Raw genomic sequence first — 21,490 nt, 5'->3', positions numbered from 1 at the left:
TTTCATTCTTTAAATAAATTTATTTATTTATTTTGGTTGCGTTGGGTCTTTGTTGCTGCACGTGGGCTTTCTTTAGTTGCGTCGAGCAGAGGCTACTCTTCATTGTGGTTTATGGGCTTCTCACCTCAGTGGCTTCTCTTGTTGTGGAGCACAGGCTCTAGGCACACGGGCTTCAGTAGTTGTGGCTCGGGGGCTCTAGAACGCAGGCCCAGTAGTTGTGGCTCACAGGCTCTAGAGTGCAGGCTCTGTAGTTGTGGCGCATGGGCTTACTTGCTCTGCGGCACGTGGGATCTTCCCTGACCAGGGCTCAAACTCATGTCCCCTGCATTGGCAGGAGGATTCTTAACCACTGTGCCACCAGGGAAGCCCTCATTCTTTGTTCTTTACTCTGTTCCATGGCAGTGAATTCCACCATTCTGTCTTCCAGGTCACTTATGTGTTCTTCTGCCTCAGTTATTCTGCTATTGATTCCTTCTAGTGTATTTTTTATTTCATTTACTGTATTGTTCATCTCTGTTTGTTTGTTCTCTAACTCTTCTAGGTGTTTGTTCTTTAATTCTTCTAGGTCTTTGTTAAACATTTCTTGCATATTCTCGATCTTTGCCTCCCTTCTTTTTCTGAGGTCTTGGATCATCTTCACTGTCATTATTCTGAATTCTTTTTCTGGAAGGTTGCCTATCTCCACTTCATTTTAGTTGTTTTTCTGGGGTTTTATCTTTTTTCTTCAGCTGGTACATAATCCTCTGCCTTTTCATCTTGTCTCTCTTTCTGTGGATGTGGTTTTTGTTCCACAGGCCACAGGATTGTAGTTCTTCTTGCTTCTGCTGTCTGCGCTCTCTCTCTCTCTCCCTCTAAATTAAAGTATAGTCGATTTACAATATTGTGTTAATTTCAGATGTACAGCAAAGCTATTCTACATATGATTCTACATATATATGTATATACCTATATTCTTTTTTTTCTGAGTCTTTTCCATTACAAGATATTGAATATAGTCCTTATGCTATACGGTAAATCCTAGTTGTTTATCTATTTTATATATGGTAGTGTTCATCTGTTAATCCCATACTCCTAATATATCCACCCCCCCTTCCCCTTTGGTAACCATAAGTTTGTTTTCAATGTCTGTGAGTTTGTTTCTGTTTTGTAAATAAGTTCATTTGTACTATTTTTTAAATTTCACATATAAGTGATATCATATAATATTTGTCTTTCTCTGACTTACTATGATAATCTCTAGGTCTATCCATGTTGCTGCAAATGGCATTATTTCATTCTGTATGGCTGAGTAATATTCTATGGTACATACATGCCACATCTTAAGTCAATCCTCTGTCAAGGGACACTTGGGTTTTTTCCACATCTTGGCTATTGCAAATAGTGCTGCTATGAACATGGAGGTGCATGTATCTTTTTGAATTAGAGCTTTCATCTTTTCCCAGTATATGCCCAGGAATGAGATTGCTGGATCATATGGTAACTCTATTTTTCATTTTTTAAGGAACCTCCATACTGTTTTCATAGTGGCTGCACCAATTTACATTCCCACCAACAGTGTAGGAGGGTTCCCTTTTCTCCACACCCTCCCCAGCATTTATTATTTATAGACTTTTTGATGATGGCCATTCTGACCGGTGTGAGGTGATACCTCATTGTAGTTTTGATTTGTATTTCTCTAATAATTAGTGATGATGAGCATCTTTTCATGTACCTATTGGCCATCTGTATGTTTTCTTTGGAAAAATGTCTATTTAGGTCTTCTGCCCATTTTTTTTACTTTTCGTTGTTGCTGTTATTGAGTTGTATGAGTTGTTAGTATATTTTGGAAATTAAGCCCTTGTCATTCACATTGTTTGCAAATATTTTCTCCCAGCCTATATGTTCTTTTCATTTTGTTTATGGTTTCCTTTGCTGTGCAAAAGTTTATAAGTTTGATTAGGTCCAATTTGTTTATTTTTGCATTTATTTCTATTGTTTTGGGATTCTGACCTAAGAAAATATTGCTACGATTTATGTCAGAGAATATTTTGCTATGTTCTTTCTAGGAGTTTTGAGGTGTCATGTCTTCTGACCCACGAGTTATAGATTGGGGGTTCCAATGATTCCCCTCATCAGGTTGGATTAATTTGCTAGAGCAGCTCACAGAACTCAGGGAAACACTTACTTGTATCAATTGCATCAATTTATTAAAGAATATGATAAAGGATACAGATGGACAGCCAGATAAAGAAATACATAGGCAAGGTCTGGGAGGTTCACCTCGTGCAGGAGCTTCTGTCTCTGTAGAGTTGGGGTGCATCAACCTCTCAGTGTAGATATATTCACCAACCTGGAAGCTCTCCAGACCCCCATGCTTTTGGAATTTTATGGAGGGTTCATCACATAGGCATGATCAATCATTAACTCCATTTCAGTTCTGTTCCCTCTCTGATGGATGGGGCTGAAAATTCCAAGGTTTTAATCATGGCTAGTCTTTCTTGTGACCAGCCCCCATTTAGTAGTCATGCAGGAGCCCACCCAGAGTTGCCTCCTTAGAACAAAAGGTTCTCCTACTGCTCTTATCACTTAGGAAATTACAAGGGTTTTAGGAATTCTGTGCCAGGAGTCGGGGCAGAGACATATATATATATATATATATTTTTTTTTTCTATTTTCTCTTCTCTCACAGCCCACCACTCCTGGTCTCTGGCCACAGACCCCTCCCAGCAAAATGATACACAAGTTCAAAGGTACTGACACATTACTAGAATCCCCAGCAGTCATTAATAATCATTCCTGTCCATCATCATATTGTAGGAGAATGTCTGCTGGGACAAGCCCACTCAGGTTTGCAGGCTTTCATTCCATCTTGTCAAGTTCCAAAAACAGGCGTGGCCTCAGCAAATATGTGGCTTCACCCTTTCAGGCATCTGATATAATTGAGCTGAGGTGATATCATTTCTTGCTCTGAGCCTCTTTCAAGGTGTTAATATAATATTGGATTTTTGCCTTATTACATAAGTCATTTACTCATAACTTTACTGTTAGCTACTACTATTCCTCCTTCTCTCCATTTATACCCAAATTCTTTTACCTTTGGAAGGGATTAGGTTCAGCCACTGTGCTGGTCTATATTGCAGGCAGTAATAATAGTCTAGCATGTGCCTCCCCATCAGTCCACTTCTATTCAGATAAGGTAAGGTTACATAGGTGCAGAGCTAGTGGGCTATCTTAACCAGCAGGCAATATAGCTGCATTCACTGTTAGCCCCAATTTTATCAGATGGTATGAAGGCATGTCCTGCCCCATCAGGCCCTTAGGAATTATGACATAAAGATCAGAAACACAGTTGCACTTTTTGCTTAGGAATCATCCCTATTTTCAGCCCTAGTTGTAGCCCTGGTCCTGTGACCACTGCATCAGGTAGGGGGGACAAAAAAGTTGAGATGATGTGGGGAAGAAAGAATACTCCATCCTTCCCCACCCCCATCCCCCAGATCCACCAGTAAAACAGAGAAATCTGTCTAGTGGGGACACTCCTTTAGTCCCTCTCATTTTGAGTGTAAGCACACTCTGACTCCCAGTTAGTGTGTCTAATTAGCATTGCTTGAAGCCCAGATTTACATGCCTTCTGTTTTACAATATTAGGTAGGGAAACGGTTTCCCAGTCAGATACAGTGTCCACCCCCATAGTACAATCAGGTAGAAGACACAACCGCTTCACATAAAACCTGTTCAAACATACCAATTCTCCTACAAACTTTTCCGGCAATTCCATTAACCCCTACACTCCTAACTGTAGCCTCCAGTAGGAGTCCATCAACAGGTTTTGGTCTTACAATACTAGGTAGAGGAAGTGTTCCCCAGCCAGACATAATATCCATTTCCAGGAAACATTCATGTAAAGGAGACGCAACTTTACATGAATCTTATTTAAACATTTCCACTTTTATAATCTTATCAGCACTCACGTTTTTATGTTCTCCCAGTCTAACTGTAGACCATATCAGGGTTTCACCAATAGATTTTGGTACCATAGTGTGTGGGGATCCTGTATCAAGGGGTCCTGGGAACTTCTCTTTTCCACCCCTTGACCATTTTACCCACTCTTGTGCAAAAGGCTTTGGGTCTCCAGTGAAGGGTTGAGCCACGGGACCCTGGCCCTTTTTGTCAGTTTTTAACTTGATTAATCTGCTTGATCACAGACCCAGGCGATTCTGAGTGGGGTTTCTCATCAAAATCTTTGCCTTCTGGCTTTAAAAATTCCTCTAAACTGGGGTAAATGGAGCAGAGTTGTTTGGGGCCTTTTGATGTTGGGGAACCAGCAAGGGGTTCCCTTGATCCACCCAACCTTCTATAGTGCTGCATCAGCACTTCTGTTTCAACACCATCAATGTCTACCATATTCATCCCATTTCTTAATAGCCATCTAAAGATTTCCACCCTGCTGGAGAGAGCTGGAGAGTTCTTTGACTCTCCTCACTGTCTTTCTCCATTTTCTTTTTAATTATTTTAATGCCCTTGGTTTCAGTAAGACCCACACAAGGAAGCTGAGACAGCAAATCTGATAAGGCTTCTTGGATTCTTATTAAGTTTTGTAAGAGTCATGTCATATGGGGTGTCCATGCAACAGGGGCACCCTTAGTTACAGCACTTACCGTAACTTGCATAAACAGGCATGTTCAGCAGGTGAATATCCCGTAAACATAAAACCAATCGCATATGGCTTACGTGCGAAGCATATCAACTGCTTCATCTGGGGTGCTCCATTTGGCATTTATAGGGGGAATTGGGCAGTCTCCCTTCTCAGGACAAACACACTTTACAGTGGCTTTTATCCAGTCCATTAGGCTTGCTGTTCCCTCAGGAATAATCTCCTGTGTGTCTGGCTCATGTAACGCCATCTGTGATTGTTCAGTAGTGAACTGTGGGTCCTGTATCAACGTAAACATGCTCTTCCACTCTGCAGCATTCAAAACCAAAGATACAGCCCCTAAATTAACCCTTCTCACCACCCATTTTAATAAAGCTTCCTCAGGAAGCTGATGATACTGATAAGAGACGGCCCCATTCACACTATACCCTCTGGTTTCAGTAATTTCTTGTTTTGCCCTCCCCCCACATTGACTACCTTCTTGTTAACCAGAGGCTTTAGAGGTACTTTATGTTGTCCCGGTATAATTTTTCCCGTTGTGGGCAGCTTTGAGGTTAGTGGCTGAAGTCAGACCAACCCAACTCTGAGTTTGGATGAGCATCAAGTTTTGACCCAGCACTTTCTTTATTTTAGCTTTTACAGATAACAGTGACCAAGGGATTGTATGTTTACTGTGCTTCTTATTATTATGCATTTCCTTGCTTACTCAATGAGTCAGCTCTTCAGGAGTCAGATTATCCCCATCTCTAAATTCCATTGGCAACTTTTACCTTTAGTAAATGATTGAAGTGTGGCTGCAGTTTAATACCATGGGTGACTAGGTAGCCATCCAGGGATCAAAGGTTCCTCATACACCACCCTCTCATCCTTTCTCTTCCCAAACCACATGTTTCCATGAGTCAGGGTGGTTCTAGCAAATCCCACTTCACGGACACCAACTATAATTTGGAAAAACCTGTGCTCTGCAACGGGAGAGGCCACAACAGTGAGAGGCCCGCGTACCGCAAAAAAAAAAAAGATAAGCCAATTGCTTAAGGTTATAGATAAGAACTTTAAAATAATTATGGTTATTATTTAAAGAAAATAGAGGGAAAGATGAAAAATTAGATGAAAAGATGGAGAATTTCAATAGAGATGTAAGAATCCACACAGAGATGCAAATGGATTTCTAGAACTGAACTCTCTGGATGGCTTTAACATCAAACTGGACACAACACAACAGAAGATGGGATTATTGAACTCAAAGACAGGTCAGTAGAAAATATCCAAATTGAAGCACACACCATGCAAAACATGGGAGAGAAGAGACTATACCAGAAACATTTAATTGGTTCCAGAAGGAGAGAAGAAAGATAATGGACAGAAGTGATATTATTTGTAGAGATAGAGACTGAGAACTTTCCAAAACTGATGAATGACTCAATCTCCAGATTCAGGGAATTCAGCGAATCCCAAACAGGACAAATACAAAGAAAACCACATCTTGGTTTTTTCTTTAGTTAAATTACTAAATTTCTAAAAATATCAAAGTTAAATTACTAAAAATAAAAGTTAAAAATCATAAAAGTAGATAGGAAAAAAAAGATATTACTTTTAAAAGGATACCATATCAATGTCTGATTTTTCCAACAGAAACCATGGAAGGCATGTAATAGCATGTTTAAAATGCTGAAAAATAGAAGAAACACCTACCATACTAGAACTATATAAACAGTGAAAATATCCTTAATGTGAAAGCAAAATAAAGACATTTTCAGACAAACAAAAGCTGAACAGTATATTTCCAGCTGACTGAGGGGAGTTCTTCAGGATGAAGGAAAATGTCTCCACATAGAAACATGTATATATAAGAAAAAATGAAGAGCACTGGCAAACTAATGCATGTAAATATGAAATAATATTGCCTGTTTTAAGTAACAATGATAACCATGTTTTATGGGGGTTATAACCTATGAGGAAGTGAAATATATGACAACAATAACAGAAATGGCAGGAAGGTAAATAGAATTGAACTGTTGAAAGACTCCTGCATTGCTCATGAAGTTGTAAATATACTAATTTAAGTTAGGCTAAAAGAAATCAAAGGTGCCTCTTGTAATCTCTAGGATAACCATGAAAAGAATAATACAAAAAGATATAATTACAAAGTTAATAGAGGAAATAAAGTTGAATAACAAAACATACAATTAACACAAGAGAAGACAGGAAAGAATAATAAGGAAATAAAGAACATATGGAGAAAGTAGAAAGCAAAAAGTAAGATAAACTTAACTATATGAGTAATCACGTTAAATGTAAATAGACTATATAGTCCAGTTAGAAAACAAAGATTGTTAGACTGGATAAATAAACAAATCTACAATGAAACTATGTGCTGTTTACAATACACAAAATACACTTTAAATATTAAAACACAGATTGGTTGAAAGCAAAAGGACAGAAAATAATATACCATGCAGACATTAACCAAAAGAAGGCTGGTGTGCCAATATCATCTAAAACTGGGAAAAATACCCAAATGTCCATTATTGGGAGACTGGGTAAATAAATTGTGATATATTTATATAATGGAATACTCACAGCAACAACATAACTATATACTGATATCTTCAACAATATGAATGTATTTAATAATCATTTTGTGAGTGAAAGAAACTATACACAAAAGAGAACTTACCCTGTGTTTTCATGTACATGAAATTTCAAGAACTAATTGTGATAAATGTCAGAATAGTGGCTCCCTCTGGTGGGGAGTACAGATTGAGAAGGAGTAGGAGAGAAGCACCTAGGATGCTGGAAATGTACTATATCTTAACCTGAGTGGTGCTTGCACGGGCGTATACATATGTAAAAACTCATCAAACTGGAAGTTTAATGTTAGTGCACTTTAAATCTCAGTAAAAAGGAAAAATGAACAAAATACAATTCCTTAAAAATTACAAATGTGGGACTTCCCTGGTGGTCCAGTGGGTAAGATCCCATGCTCCCAATGCAGGGGGCCTGGGTTCGATCCCTGGTCAGGGAACTAGATCCCACATGCATGCTGCAACTAAGGGTCCTCGTGCCGCAATTGAGAGTCCGCATGCCACAACTAAGACCCGGCGCAGCCAAAATAAAAAAAATAAATACATTAAAAAAAAATTACAAATGCAATTTCTTTTCACTTAGCAATTCTTCTATGAATTTATTCTCCAGATATAGCTGCACATTTTCAAAATGATACATGTACAGGTTATTCAAGCAGAATTCTTTGTAATAGTAAAAGATTGGAAACAACCTAAATGTCCATTAATAGAGGATTAGTGAAATAAATTATGAACATCTACACAGTGGAATACTATACAGCCACAAAAAAGGAATGAGGAAGATCATTTAAATGAATAAGGCAGGTGTAGAAAAAAATATATAGTATAATATCATTTGTATAAAAGGAGGAGTATAGACATTAGGTGAATAGGGGTGTTTAGGCTTTTCCTATTCCTAGTTGGTTCTCATTATCCCTCACTTCTTATCATGGCCCCTGACTCCTTTTGTGTGAAGCCACAAAATCTGCATTGCGCACAACCATGACCTTTTAAGCCACTGTCTGGGGAAGTCTGAACAGGTAGCAGCCTCTCTGCAAGAGTGGGATGTTTGAAACAATGGTATCAGATAATGGTAAAGGATCTCCTGTAAGCTTTTCTTAACAGGCAGACTTTACTCAACCCATTTAAAAGGCTGATTAACCTTAGTATGTATATGAATGATTTAAGATTTATCTTTCATCTACAATAGAAATAGAATGATTCATAATAGATTGTTTTCTCTAAAGCTCTAATACAATGCAACGTTTGTCTTTTTAATTTGTTTGTTTTGATAACTTATATCTTTCACAGACCCGAAGGGCTGAATAAAATGGGAACTACACCTGTTTGTAGATTAGTTTGACTGTAACTGAAATGAAATATCTTGTCTGGCACTATATAATCAATTAATCCAGGACGGCAAGTCTACAGGATGGGACATTGAAATACCCTAGAACAAAAGGCAATATGTTATGCAAGTTGGTAATCAATTTTTAAAATGTGCAAGGATGGTTTCTGAGCTGCTGGGATAAGAGTATTTGAACACAAAAACCTCTATTCCTCTACACAGAGATGTGTGGGTTTTTCCCCACTGACCAGTTCTCTGATACCAGCTGGGTGTCCTAAATTCAATTGAATTCTGATACTATCTACCTGTGGTTAGCACAGACTCCACAGGTTAAGGGCTCAGTCCCACAAGACTGCCCCCCCCCCCATTTCAGATACCTATCGCAAGTTCAGGTTGTCACTTGTGTGTCTGATGAACCAGTTATAAATTGGAGGCTCCCATAACTCCCTTCTCAGGTTTGATAATTTGCTAGAATGACTCCCTGAATTCAGGAAAACAGGTTACTTACTAGATTATCAGTTTATTATAAAAGGATGCAACTCAGAAACAGCCAGATGGAAGAGATGCATAGGGCAAAGTATGTGGGGAGGAGCTCAGAGCTTTGATGTCCTCTCCAGGTGGACCACCCTCCTGGCACCTCCATGTGTTCACCAGCTTGAAAGCTCTCTGAAACCCCTAGTTAAGGGATTTTTATGGAGGCCTCATCTAATAGGCATGCTTGGTTATTTTTTTAAATTGAAGTATAGTTGATTTACTATAGTTTCTGTTGTGTTGGTTTCTGGTGTATAGCAAAGTAATTCATTTATACATATATGTACATATTCTTTTTCATACTCTTTTCCATTAAGATTTATTACAGGATATTGAATATAGTTCCCTGTGCTATACAGTAGGAGCTTGTTGTTTATTTTATATATAGTAGTTTGTATCTGCTAATCCCAAACTCCTAATTTATCCCTCCTCCACCCCATTTCCCCTTTGGTAGCCAAAAGTTTGTTCTCGGTGTCTGTGAGTCTGTTTCTGTTTCATAAATAAGTTCATTTGTGTCATATTTTAGATTCCATATATAAGTGATATCATATGGTACTTATCTTTCTCTTTCTGACTTACTTCACTCAGTATGACAATCTCTAGGTTCATCCATGTTGCTGCATATGGCATTATTTCATTCTTTTTAATGGCTGAGAAGTGTTCCATTGTGTATATACACTGCATCTTCTTTATTCATTCATCTGTTGATGGATATTTAGGTTGCTTCCATGTATTGGCTATTGTAAATAGTCAGGCATGCTTGGTTATTAACTCAATCTCCAGCACTTCTCCAAAGGATGAAAGTAGGGGAGTAGTCGGGGGGCTGAAATTTTCAAGCTTCTAATCATAACGTTCTTTCTGGTGACCAGGCCCCATTCTGAAGCTATCCAGGAGCCCACCAAAAGTTCCCTCAATAGAACATAAGATGCTCCTATCATCCAGGAAATTCCAAGGGATTTAGGAGCTCTGTGACAAGAACCAGGTCAAAGACCAAATATTAGAACAAAAGATGCTCCTAGCACTTTTATCTCTCAGGAAATTACAAAGGTTTTAGGAGCTCTGGCCAGGAGCCAGGAATAAAGACATATATATATATATATATATATATATATATGTATGTATTTCTTATTATAACAAAATATCACAGTACCTATATGGGGGTCTCTCAGACACGTGGCATAACGGGCATCATTATTTTACAAGTCCTGGCACTAATTATTAAGCCAGACAGACACCAGCCCCTTCTCCCACTTTTGGAGGAAGGGAGGAGAAAGGGCCCACACAGCCATAATTCTCAAGAGAAACAAAGGGCAGTGTCGAACACCCAGTTGCTAGGCTGATTAGCACCTGAGCGGAGGCTGTGAAGGTTGAAGATGTCCTTCAGGTAATTCCACAATGCCCACCCCCATTGAGAATCACGTATTTATTTCTTTATTACCTCACAGCTTGCAGGATCTTAGTTCCCAGACCAGGGATGGAATCCAGCCCCAGCAGTGAAAGCGCTGAGTCCTAACCACTGGACCACCAGGGAATTCCCTGATTTATACTTTAAAAAATTAATTTTCACACTGAAACATGCACAATATTTCAGATATCTTCTAAATCTTGAAAGGTTATATTAGCATAGGCACAGCATTAATAATGATGACACTTTCTCCCACTTTGAAATACTAAAAATAGTTAAAATTAGAGTTCTAGGAAGCCCAGTAATTTTACCTTTTTGGTCTTTCCACTGGTGGCTGTCACCAGATGCCTCATAGGGAAATCCAGAGCCACTCAATACACTTACTGAGCTTGCAAAATCAGGGATGTCATCCATTTGTATTTCTTGTAAAATAAGAATGTATTTCTGTATAGTAACTAACTGGTTAATTTTACTTGTAGGCCAGGAAATAAAATGAATAAACAAATGTGATGTGGTAACAAAATTAATTAAATATTTGGGAAATCAAATCCTAATCTCCATGACAGATGATAATAATCACTACTATACTGATGAGGAAGGATATGGGGCGTTTCATCAAAGTTGGTTCTCTCCTTCAACTGCCTGGGTCTACCCTGGGTCCAGCTAGCTACAGACATTGATTGCTCTGGTCCAGTTAGCTCCCAGGCTACCAGCAGCATCCAGTCCCCTCCAGAAAGGAGAGAGTGAGAGACCAACATAGAAGTGGCACATGGTGGAAATGCCAGAAACACTGTCGGCTCTCCACCCCTCCCCCACCCAAACCCATTTGCTCCCCGCAGGGTTGTGGTAGGTGGTCATAGAATGAGGAGGCTGCACTGCTGTGGTCTGGGAGGAGCAGAGGCTAGGTGTGGCCTAGTGGAAGCAACGGGTCAGGGAAAATCCAACCACGTGCTCTGGCCAGATGCATGCCCTGTTCAGCTCCTGCCTGAGCAAAGGGGAAGGAGGTGATCGCAAAGAACGGACTAGGAAGAAGCCGTGGACTTCTATCCGAAATGCAAAGAAAATCAAAAAGCAATCAATTGGGCACAGGGGCCAGCTGGACGCTTGAACCGGAGATGCAGCGTGGGCGTTCTTTGGCTGCTTTGATCAAGGCCCAGAACAATGGAAATGTTGATGGCACAGTATCAGAAGCTTAGTATTAAGAAGGAAACAAAATGGAGAACAAAAGCAAGACAAACTCCAGCTGGGAAGTTTGAGAAAGAAAGTCTTAATAACTAAAATGCAAATGTATACCAGGAAACCCATCTTACCTTCTGGTACCAGGACCAAAATTATGGGGCCCAGTGTAAAATGAAAATGTGAGTCCCCTGTTCAGAAAACAGCAAGAAAAGTGCTGTTCAAGGTAGTGAAATATAACACTTTTTCCTTTTTTTTCTGTGGTCTCTCTCTCTCTCGACTTGTTATGGTGTTTTTTATTTGCTATTTAATGTCATTCTATGTAAAGAAAAATTAAGAATTTAAATAGCATGAATTTTACTTGTTATCTTTGTATTGTGCAATGCCAGTTTTAAATGTTGACCAAGTTCTCACTATTGCCCACTTCTTATCCTCTGCTTTATCTTGACCTAACTTTAGTCAGGCTTCTCTACTCTCCATAGGTCCTTAAGCTTTGGATTGCCCCTGAGATTGAACAAGCGCTAAAATGCAGAATATGTCCCTTTCACCAGCTTATCCTGAGAATCAGCTGGCCAAAGGGAGACACATTTCCCGGGAAACTGCTCCGACCATGCCATCTATTCACTCTCCATTGATTGATTCCTCCACTTCCCCTTAAAAGTTTCTGGGAAGCTCTGCTTACCCCTCCCTCTGAAAGAAACACCTTTTTCTGTTTGATTTTGAGATGCTTGCAGATTTCTGAGATTGGAACATTCTCCCTATCGCAATGGTTTTTTTGAAAAGGCTTTCATTATCTAAGTCTAGATTTGTTTTTATTTGACAATGAAAATATAAAAGCATTTAATTCATATGCTGAATCACTGAAATGACACAATCCGTATTTCATAGCTCCTGTGTACACGTGAATTTTTGTCCCTACCAGAACAGTGGAAACGCTGCACAGGACTAACTCAGCTGCTTTTACTTTACTTCTTGATACACACATACTACCAACATTTTCTATCTTTGGCTTGCTGGTAAGTAAGGACGGAAAGGAAAAGGAACTATGGGTTGTTCGGTCTTTCTCTTTCCTTCTATGTCATCGTTTTCAGCATAAGTGGTTGGCTAATTCAGGGAAGTGATATGATAGGATTCCCTGGTCGTTTGTTTTTCTTAGAATGTCGCTACCTTTTGGCGTCTGAAGCAAGTTCTGCTTTGAAGGGAAAGTGCGGCCTCTGAGGCAAGCAGGTCCCTATTCGGTCATAGAGGCAATGTACTTACCTTATACTACTCATCTTAGGTTTACTCATCTTAGGATGAGTAACCTCTTAGTAAGAGGCGATGTACTTACCTTATACTACTCATCTTAGGACCCACTGCATAGTGGGTCCATCCGGAATTCTGTGTTCATCAAGCATAGCAAGTGCTATAAACAAATGGGTGACAAGGAAGGCAGGTAAGAATGTTGCTGGTATCTGCTTATCCAGCAGGCTCCGTTGTTCCATCGGACTCCAGTTACAAAACGCTCGGTCAAAGATAAAATTATTTAAAATTTCAGGGACATTTTTCAGGCCTCCCTAAAAGTTTCTAATATTTGTTTGAATCATTCCCAAGATCTTTTTCTAGAAGGATGTCTGTCCTTTTTAGTGCCCTTCCCTGGTGGTCTAGTGGTTAGGACTTGGCACTTTTACCGCCACAGCCCGGACTCGATTCCCGGTCAGGGAAGCTAGTTCTGTTTCTGATCACCCACATTCTATTGTTGCTATGGCTGCTGCGGCTTCAATGCCTGAGTCTTTACCGAGGCTTGCTTGCCTGCACCCCAAGTCATCCGGTCTTGAGGTATATATATTTACGAAGGGAACAAGGTGACTGTAAAAAATGAAAAATTCCTCTGTGCAGATTCGAACTTGCTTACATGTGCCTCACCACACTGGGAATTACTGATTTCTGTGGCTTGTCATCACCCACCCTCACCGTGCAATATAAGTAATTTCTAAATGAAATGAGTGAGTTATTGCAAATGGTTTATAAATCTATTAAGGCTTGATTGGCATAGGCACAGTTTTAGTAATGGATGTAATCCCCCCGCACCCCCCGCCCCCAGCCAGTTCACTGAAACCCTAAGAGCAGTTACATACAGAAATGTAGACAGCCCAGGTAATTTTACCAGATCCACTGCTGTTTCTGCTGGTGGCTGCAGCCGGATATTCCCAGTTGCCCCATTAGTTAGTTGAAAACATCTATTATGCTTCTTTACGTATTTTAGTCATAGAAAACCACACTTCATCCATTTGATATTTTGTAAAAATAAGAACACATTTCTACATAATAATCGGTTAGTTAACTTTACCTGTAAGGCAGGAACTGTAATAAAAAGATCAAGGATGGGCTTCTCTGGTAGCGCAGCAAAAGACCCCGCCTGCCAATGCAGGGGACACGGGTTCCAGCCCTGGTCCGGGAAGATCCCACATGCCGCAGAGCAACTAAGCCCGTGCGCCACAACTACTGAGCCTGTGCTCTAGAGCCCACGAGCCACAACTACTGAGCCTGCAAGCCACAACTACTGAAGCCCGCGCGCCTAGAGCCCGTGCTCCGCAACAAGAGAAGCCACCGCAGTGAGAAGCCCGCTCACCACAACTAGAGAAAGCCCGCGTGCAGCAACCAAGACCCAACGCAGCCAAAAATAAATATAAAAAAAGAAAGCTCAAGGATGATATTATTAAAATGGCAAGTTACATGACAACAGTCCTTCCTTGGCTCTCAAGAGACGTCGTCCCGGAATTCTCAAAGTTGACTTCAGGATAACCTGGAGAAGTTTGAGAGGCATGAAGACTTCGTGTGCCGCCCCTTAATCTGAGGATCTCCAAGTTCAGCACTGGTGGGCAAAAATCAGGAGCCATGCGGTCACTTGCGTATCTCAAAGATTGCACGCAAGCAAGCCTTTGCTATGACAGAGGCGGTGGGAGTCTCAACAGCAAAAGGATATAGGTGAGCAGAAAGAAAAAACAGCCTTTCCCTGACTGGAAATCGAACTTGGGCTGCGGTGGTCAAATCCTAGCAACTAGACTACCAGGAAACAGGGTCAGGAGGCTGCAGTCAGCACCTTGTGGAAAAATATCTTAGGAATGATTCAGATATGTATTAGAAAACTTCCAGGGATGTCTGAAGAATGTTTTGAAGTGGTGTGTGTGGTGGTGGTGCAGTGATTGCCACCTGGGTCAAAGGGTGGAAGGGGACTTTAGTGGCAGAAAAGTTGGAAGAAAGATTGTGACAAGTCAAGCCAGGCAGGAAGAGGATAATTTTTCCTACAGCATTTTTGTCACTGACTCTCTGACCACTCTCTTCTTTCCTTCCTACTTTCTTTCTTCCTTCTTCCTTCCCTCCCTCCCGTACTACCTTCCTTCCTTCCATTCCTAAAATTTGTGTGCCTCTCTCCCTTCTGTAGTTTCCCCATGTTTGACTGAGGAGAACATGTCCCTTTTTGCCCTCCCTTCCCCTAAAAGGACAATATTCCTGATCTTCTCCAAATTTACCTCTCCCCAGTGCAGAGGAAGAAACATTCAGGGTCAATGGGAAATGCCCACCTGGAGCTGCACCCTTCTTGGCTGTGCTGTTATTTGTGACCTGGGAATGACCTGCACAAATGTCTGAATTCTAATTAGGCTTCTTCTCCCATCAGTACTGCTGAGGTGGATTAGGCCTCCAGTGCATACAGGCAAGGATCCACAGGTGGCCAAAGGAAGGCTGTTTGCAGGGGTTTGAACAGAACTTGGACAAGGGAGGTGAGGTGCCCTTTCAGGGCAGAAAGGAGCTAGAGTTGATAGAGGGTCCTCCCTGTGCCACCATGCTTAGGCACAGAAGTGTGAGGAGTCCCATAATTCTAAATGTAAAACTGGCCTCACAGATCCTTCAGAAGGTATTTTTGTCAAGGTAGGAAGAAAGATCTTATTTTATTTTACTCTTTATTAACTTAATTTATAAGTTTAAAATATTTAAACATATGGTATGTGGGCCTCCATTTGTACTCATTCCCACAGCTGCAGATATTAGGGCACACTGACTTCTGTGGCTTTCCAGGCCCACCCAGGTAACAAGCTATCAGCTCCTTGCCCTGACCACCTGGATCTAAGGTCCTTCTTTCCTAAATTGAGTCATCTTTCTCCCCTCCCCCCACCAGGAACCTTTTCCCGGGTCCCACCCCTAGTGAATCACAGCACCCTTGGAAATAAGCTCAGAACCTTTCCTACCCACTGTATCCATTAAGCATCAAGTCCTTTCTGTTTCATCCTCTGTGGCTTCCCCTCCAGTGAGGACAATGTCAAGTTCTTTGAGGAGTGTTTTCACCTCAGTAGCTCAAGCAGTTGCCAGGTAGTTTGAAGGTACGGGGCTAATGGGTGTGCATTTCCCTCTTAAAATTGTACAGGGCTTCCCTGGTGGCGCAGTGGTTGAGAGTCTGCCTGCCGATGCAGGGGACACGGGTTCATGCCCCGGGCCGGGAGGATCCCACACGCTGCGGAGTGGCTGGGCCCGTGAGCCATGGCCGCTGAGCCTGCGCGTCCGGGGCCCATGCTAACCAAAAAAAAAAAAAAAAAAAAAAAAAAAAAATTGTATTCAGTATCATGTTTCCAATTTTTAAAAAAGATTCCTTTAACTTGAGGAACACTCAGATTGCCTACTAGAAGTTAGGAGGGAGAAAAGGGGGCCTGTAAAGTTTCTTGCATGTTAGACTGGATGGATGGTGTGTTATTCAGGAACTCCTAGAAACAGAACCATTAGGGGATCTGTATCTATCTATATCTATATCATCTATATTTATATCTCTATCTCTATCTATCTATATCTAGAGAGAGATATTATAAAGAATTAGCTCATGTGGTTATGGATTTGCAGTGTGAGTTGGCAAGCTAGACAACCAGGAAAGCTGATGGTTTGGTTCTAGTTGGAGTCTGAAGGCCTGAGAACCAGGAGAGCTGATTCAAGGCTAGCAGGCTCCAGACCAAGGAAGAGCTGATGTTCCAGTCCAAGTCTGAAGGCAGGAAAACCCCAGTTCTCAGTTTGAACGCAGTTAGGCAGGCTGAGTTCTTTCTTACTAGGGTGAGGACAGTCTTTCTGTTCTCTTCGGTCTTCCAGCAGATTGGATGAGGCCCACCCACATTAGGGAGAGCAGTCTGCTTTACTCAGTCTTCTGATTGAAACGTTAATCCCATGCAAAAACATCGTCACAGAAACACTTGAAATAACATTCGACCAAATATCTGGGCAACCCATGGTTCAGTCAAGTTGACACATAAAACTAACCATCAGATGGTGACACCATTATACTAAGCACACAGAGAGAGAATTGCTTTGGTTGGGTTTTAGTTTAGGATAACTGCTTTTTCAGAGCATTTTTGCTTCTGCCCTACCTGAATGTAGCGCAAAGATGCTTTCATCTGGTTGCATAAGAGGGATGAATTAAGAAAGAAAAAGTCCCTTCTGGCAGAGAAACGGCAGGGCTGGACAATAGTAGGCTAAAACACACTTCCCTGGGAGCACTTGAACCAACAATATATTGATTTACAGTTAAACCTGCTGAACATTGGACATCAGGGACCACATTGAATTTTTTTAAGTGAAATTCACATAACATAAAATTAACCATTTTAAAGTGAACAATTCAGTGGCATTTAATACATTCTCAAGGTTACACAACCACCACCTCTATCTAGTCCAAAACATTTTCATCATCCAAAATAAAACTCCATATCCATTAAGCAATTATTCCCTAATACTCTCTCCTCCCAGAAACCAACGTTACCTCAAAAAATTTTTAAAGTTACAAACGTCCAGGAGTGGGATTAGAACCAATCCCAGGAGTGGGATTACACCTAATAGCCTAACACACTAACCACTTGCACCACAGAAGCCAAGGCAGCATATTCATCCTTGCAGGTTATATTCACAGATCTTTAATCAAACACCACGTTCCTCCGCTAAGATTTCCACTTCTTCACTTTCACATTGCAAGTAGGTCTGACTTGTGTGATTCTCAAAACTAAAACAAGAAATCATCCCTGCATGTGACACTAGGATCCTTACTTCCTTTCTTCCCAATTCCAGCAGGAAGCGACTGCCTCTTTCTCCCGAAGTTGAGACAGAGACACGAGTAAAACTGAATTCACTACTTGATGGAAGTGAGAATGGCTCGAGGGAACGGAGAATGGAGCGGGGGTGGGTTTTGGGCAAATAGTTCGCTGCTAATTTGAACTAATGATCCCTGCTTGGGAAGTCAGCCTGATGTCCGAATTTCAGTAAACGTCTTTGAAGCCCAGTTTCATTGCCTCTTTCTGAATTTTAAACCCAGATGCTGGGTTTATTCAAAGACATAAGTTCAATATGGCAGTGAGCTCTGAAGCTCTCCCTGAATGATTCTCAAGGAGTACCAAATACACCAACTGGAGGCAGAGCAACATCTGGCGACCTGAGAGACTGTAGGTTGAATACTCCCCCCCAATGCTACTCCTATTAACACGTAGTGATACAAAAATATTGCCGATGGGCCATGGCTCGCCGTAGAGAATCACTAGTTTTTAATGAGTATCACTATAATTTTTTATTCTGAAACATGAAACCCACCTGCAAGTTACTTTGAATCAAGAAAATCAGTTTTAGTAATGAACGTAGTTACCCCGGATTCTCTGGAATTCTAAAAGCAGTTAACCATTCAGAGTTCTGCGCAGACTGGGCAATTTTACCAAACGCTCTGGCATTTCTACTGGTGGATCCTGCCATTCAGAAGTTCCTCAATTGAGAAAACCAGCGTGTCAATTACACTTACTTAAGGTCTGAAAAAGCCTACTTATTGATTATTAATTACTTAATAATCATTAGTGTTATAATATTAATGTATTAGTATTATCACATTTATCATATAATTACATAATGAAAAAAGCACTTAATATATTACTATTAATGTAATTAATATTATATTAATATCAATTAATTATTAATTGGGTGTTAATTTACCTATATAATCATATGGTCAGTTTTTCTAGAAAAACATGTTGATGCTGCTAATGTGTAAAACCAGATCAGAAAGGATATTCATAAAATGAAAAATAATACGATGTCATTTCCTAGCTAGGAGGTAAAGCAGATACAAATGGAAGACATCACTTCCTCCAGGGAAAAAGTTGATTTGATTCAAAAGGCTTTTGTAAAAATTCCATAGACAAGATTTGCTAGAAATGCAAGAGGCATAGAGAAAGTCTGGGTCCACAGAGTGGAGAGGCTTCTTTTTCTTTTTTTTTTTCTTAAAACTTTTTTTTTTTACGGTACGCGGGCCTCTCACTGTTGCGGAGCACAGGCTCCGGACGCGCAGGCTCAATGGCCATGGCTTAGGGGCCCAGCCACTCCACGGCATGTGGGATCTTCCCGGACCGGGGCACGAACCCGTATCCCCTGCATCGGCAGGCAGACTCTCAACCACTGCGCCACCAGGGAAGCCCTCTTAAAACTTTTTAAGAAGAGTCAGATGATCAAAGTCTTATTTAAAAAAAAAAAAGGAAAAAAAATAGCAGCTAGAAGAGTCTAGAAGAAGAACTGAACGCAGAAACTTCCACCTGCATAGAAAGGTAACTGTCAAGGAAAATATGAAACAGAAATGACAGGAGCTGGAAACTGATAAATAGATAAATCTCAGCACCAAGGAGAATGCCACTTCCTGGTAAGGAAGGATGGTGACAAAGAAAAGACAGAGTGGTGTGAAAAAGGTGGGGAATTGTCCTGGAAAGAGAGGCCGGGTGGAAAAGAGGAGAACAAAAGTCAAGGCCAGAGTGTAAAAGGAGGTCATGTGAACGTATCCTTAACAAATGAAATTACCGCAATGGTGCAGCCATCTGGCCTAAAAAAAAAAATGAGGTCTGTGATTTACTATGAGAGCATCATCAGAAGACAGGTACAGGGGTGGAGAGAAGGATGGTGCATCCTGGGTACACAGATGGTAAGGCAGAATGGGAAATTATTAGAAGTCACATCTACGTGAGAGGCATATGTGTGTTTGGTTGGGGGGGTAGGGGAGGGAGGTATTCTCGGTAATATTCTGCCTCCCTGTGATAGGACTGAGAGCATTGAATAGGAATAAGCATGACTTATTCCAGTCATGCAACTGGAACAAGATGATGGCTGGTAGTCCACCCTGTCAGGCATCTGCCTCCACAGCCTCCCACCTGCTTGGCTAAGTTTGGCCTGCGGTACCTGCCTGCTCTCTCACTTCCGCTGCCCGGTGGTGTAACTACTGGCACGTGTCCAGATCCATTTCACATCTCTGCTCCCCGGGTGATTAGTCCGCCTCTCTGCTCCCGGGCCCCGCACAAGACCAGGACGCCCTAGGAGCACACCACCGTCAAACGGGACTCACAGGCAGCCCAGGAGCTGGCACGCAACAGGGAAGCTGCCCGGAGCGGTTACTGGCGTAAGAGACAGATAAGGGAGGCGAGTCCCTGCAACTGGCCCGACTTGGAGATGTAGATAGATCCCTCTCCCGCTCGCCATCGCCGCCGCTGCGGGCACTCAACACGGCCACCCCCGGCCCACCACCCCCACCTTTACCACAAACAGAACCAGCACCTCACGAGGAAAGAAGGGGTGCGTGGTCAGACGTGAGGGGCGTCGTGGGGGAGGCAGTGGTGCTGGAGAGTCCAAACACAGGCGGGGGCGTTTGCTCGTGGCCACAGCCTCGGCGGGATGAGGTGCTGCCCAGGCCACTTGTGTTTGGGGCTGAGGCAAGCGTGTGAAAACGAAGACACGGGACGTAGAAGGCCTCGAGTGGGCGCGCGTCAGTGCGGCAAAAATGTTTGGCCGGGCAGGGAGGGTGGAGCTTGCCTGGCAGGGCTTGGGTTGGAGGTGCAGGGCGAGGCGCCGAGGCCGCGGAACAAGCGTGGCCTAAAAGTGGGATGTGGACTGTGTGAGGTAGAGAGGAAGAAGAAAGGCTTCCCTGACCGGGAATCGAACCCGGGCCGCGGCGGTGAGAGCGCCGAATCCTAACCACTAGACCACCAGGGAGCGTCAGGCTCTACCGCTGCTCCTGCTCGACCCATAGCAGCCGCTCGGCGCCACCTTGGCGCCGAGACCCCGCCTTGCCAAGTCCAGCCACGCGCCGCCCCTGGCAATCCACGTGTCCTCCCGTCCTTCCTGCTTGCAGCACCCTCAGAACACTGCGCGCCTGCTTCTCGCACACACAAGAAGAGCCGCTAGGGCCACCGAGCTCCCTGCTCCCAGCTCTCCCTCACAGGCCCCCGGCCGGCCGGCCTCCCGCGGAGCTCGGCAAAAGGTCAGCCTGCTGCGTTGGCCGGGAATCGAACCCGGGTCAACTGCTTGGAAGGCAGCTATGCTCACCACTATACCACCAACGCTGCACAGCCCGGGCCGCCCCGAGACGCCGGCACCGGGCTCGCCCGAGCGCGCTCTCGTCGCCGCTTCCTCCTCCCCCTCCTCCTCCTCTTCCACCTCCTCCTTCTCTTACGACTCCTCCTCTTTCTCTTCCTCCTCCTGCTCCCCTTTCTCTCCCTCGTCCTCCTCGTCCTCCTCAGCCGCCGCCGCCGCAGCCGCCGCTTGGAGCAGCCCTGCCCCGACGCCACGCCGGCCGGCAGCTCTGTGACGTCACAGACGCCACCAAGGGCCCCCGGCGCCCCACCCGCGCCAGCCCTACGAAGCTGCCCTAGACCACCCGCCCGATCGCCTCAGGGGGGCGCTCTCGCTGCCTTGCTGCTCCAGGTCCCTCAGCTCCACGCCGCGGCCCGCCCCCGCCCCCGGCGCACGCATCTTCCAGCACCCCGCCAAAGCCCTTCTCCACCCGGCGCCTGGCCAGGCCACTT

At 42.8% G+C, this 21,490-nt stretch overlaps 2 non-coding genes across 2 annotated transcripts; both read right to left on the bottom strand.

The window, feature by feature from the left end:
• Positions 1 to 20,606: 20,606 nt before the first annotated feature.
• TRNAE-CUC (transfer RNA glutamic acid (anticodon CUC)) lies at positions 20,607 to 20,678 on the bottom strand. The gene has a single exon. It is a non-coding gene; the product is annotated as a tRNA-Glu (tRNA).
• Positions 20,679 to 20,956: 278 nt separating this feature from the next.
• On the bottom strand, positions 20,957 to 21,028 carry TRNAG-UCC (transfer RNA glycine (anticodon UCC)). The gene has a single exon. It is a non-coding gene; the product is annotated as a tRNA-Gly (tRNA).
• Positions 21,029 to 21,490: the final 462 nt, after the last annotated feature.

Source organism: Neophocaena asiaeorientalis, unplaced genomic scaffold (assembly GCF_003031525.2).
Source record: "Neophocaena asiaeorientalis asiaeorientalis breed wild unplaced genomic scaffold, Neophocaena_asiaeorientalis_V1.1 scaffold830, whole genome shotgun sequence".
Lineage (NCBI taxonomy): Eukaryota > Metazoa > Chordata > Mammalia > Artiodactyla > Phocoenidae > Neophocaena > Neophocaena asiaeorientalis.
Note: the sequence above shows the minus strand (reverse complement) of the source record. Positions and strands in the feature narration are given on the sequence as shown.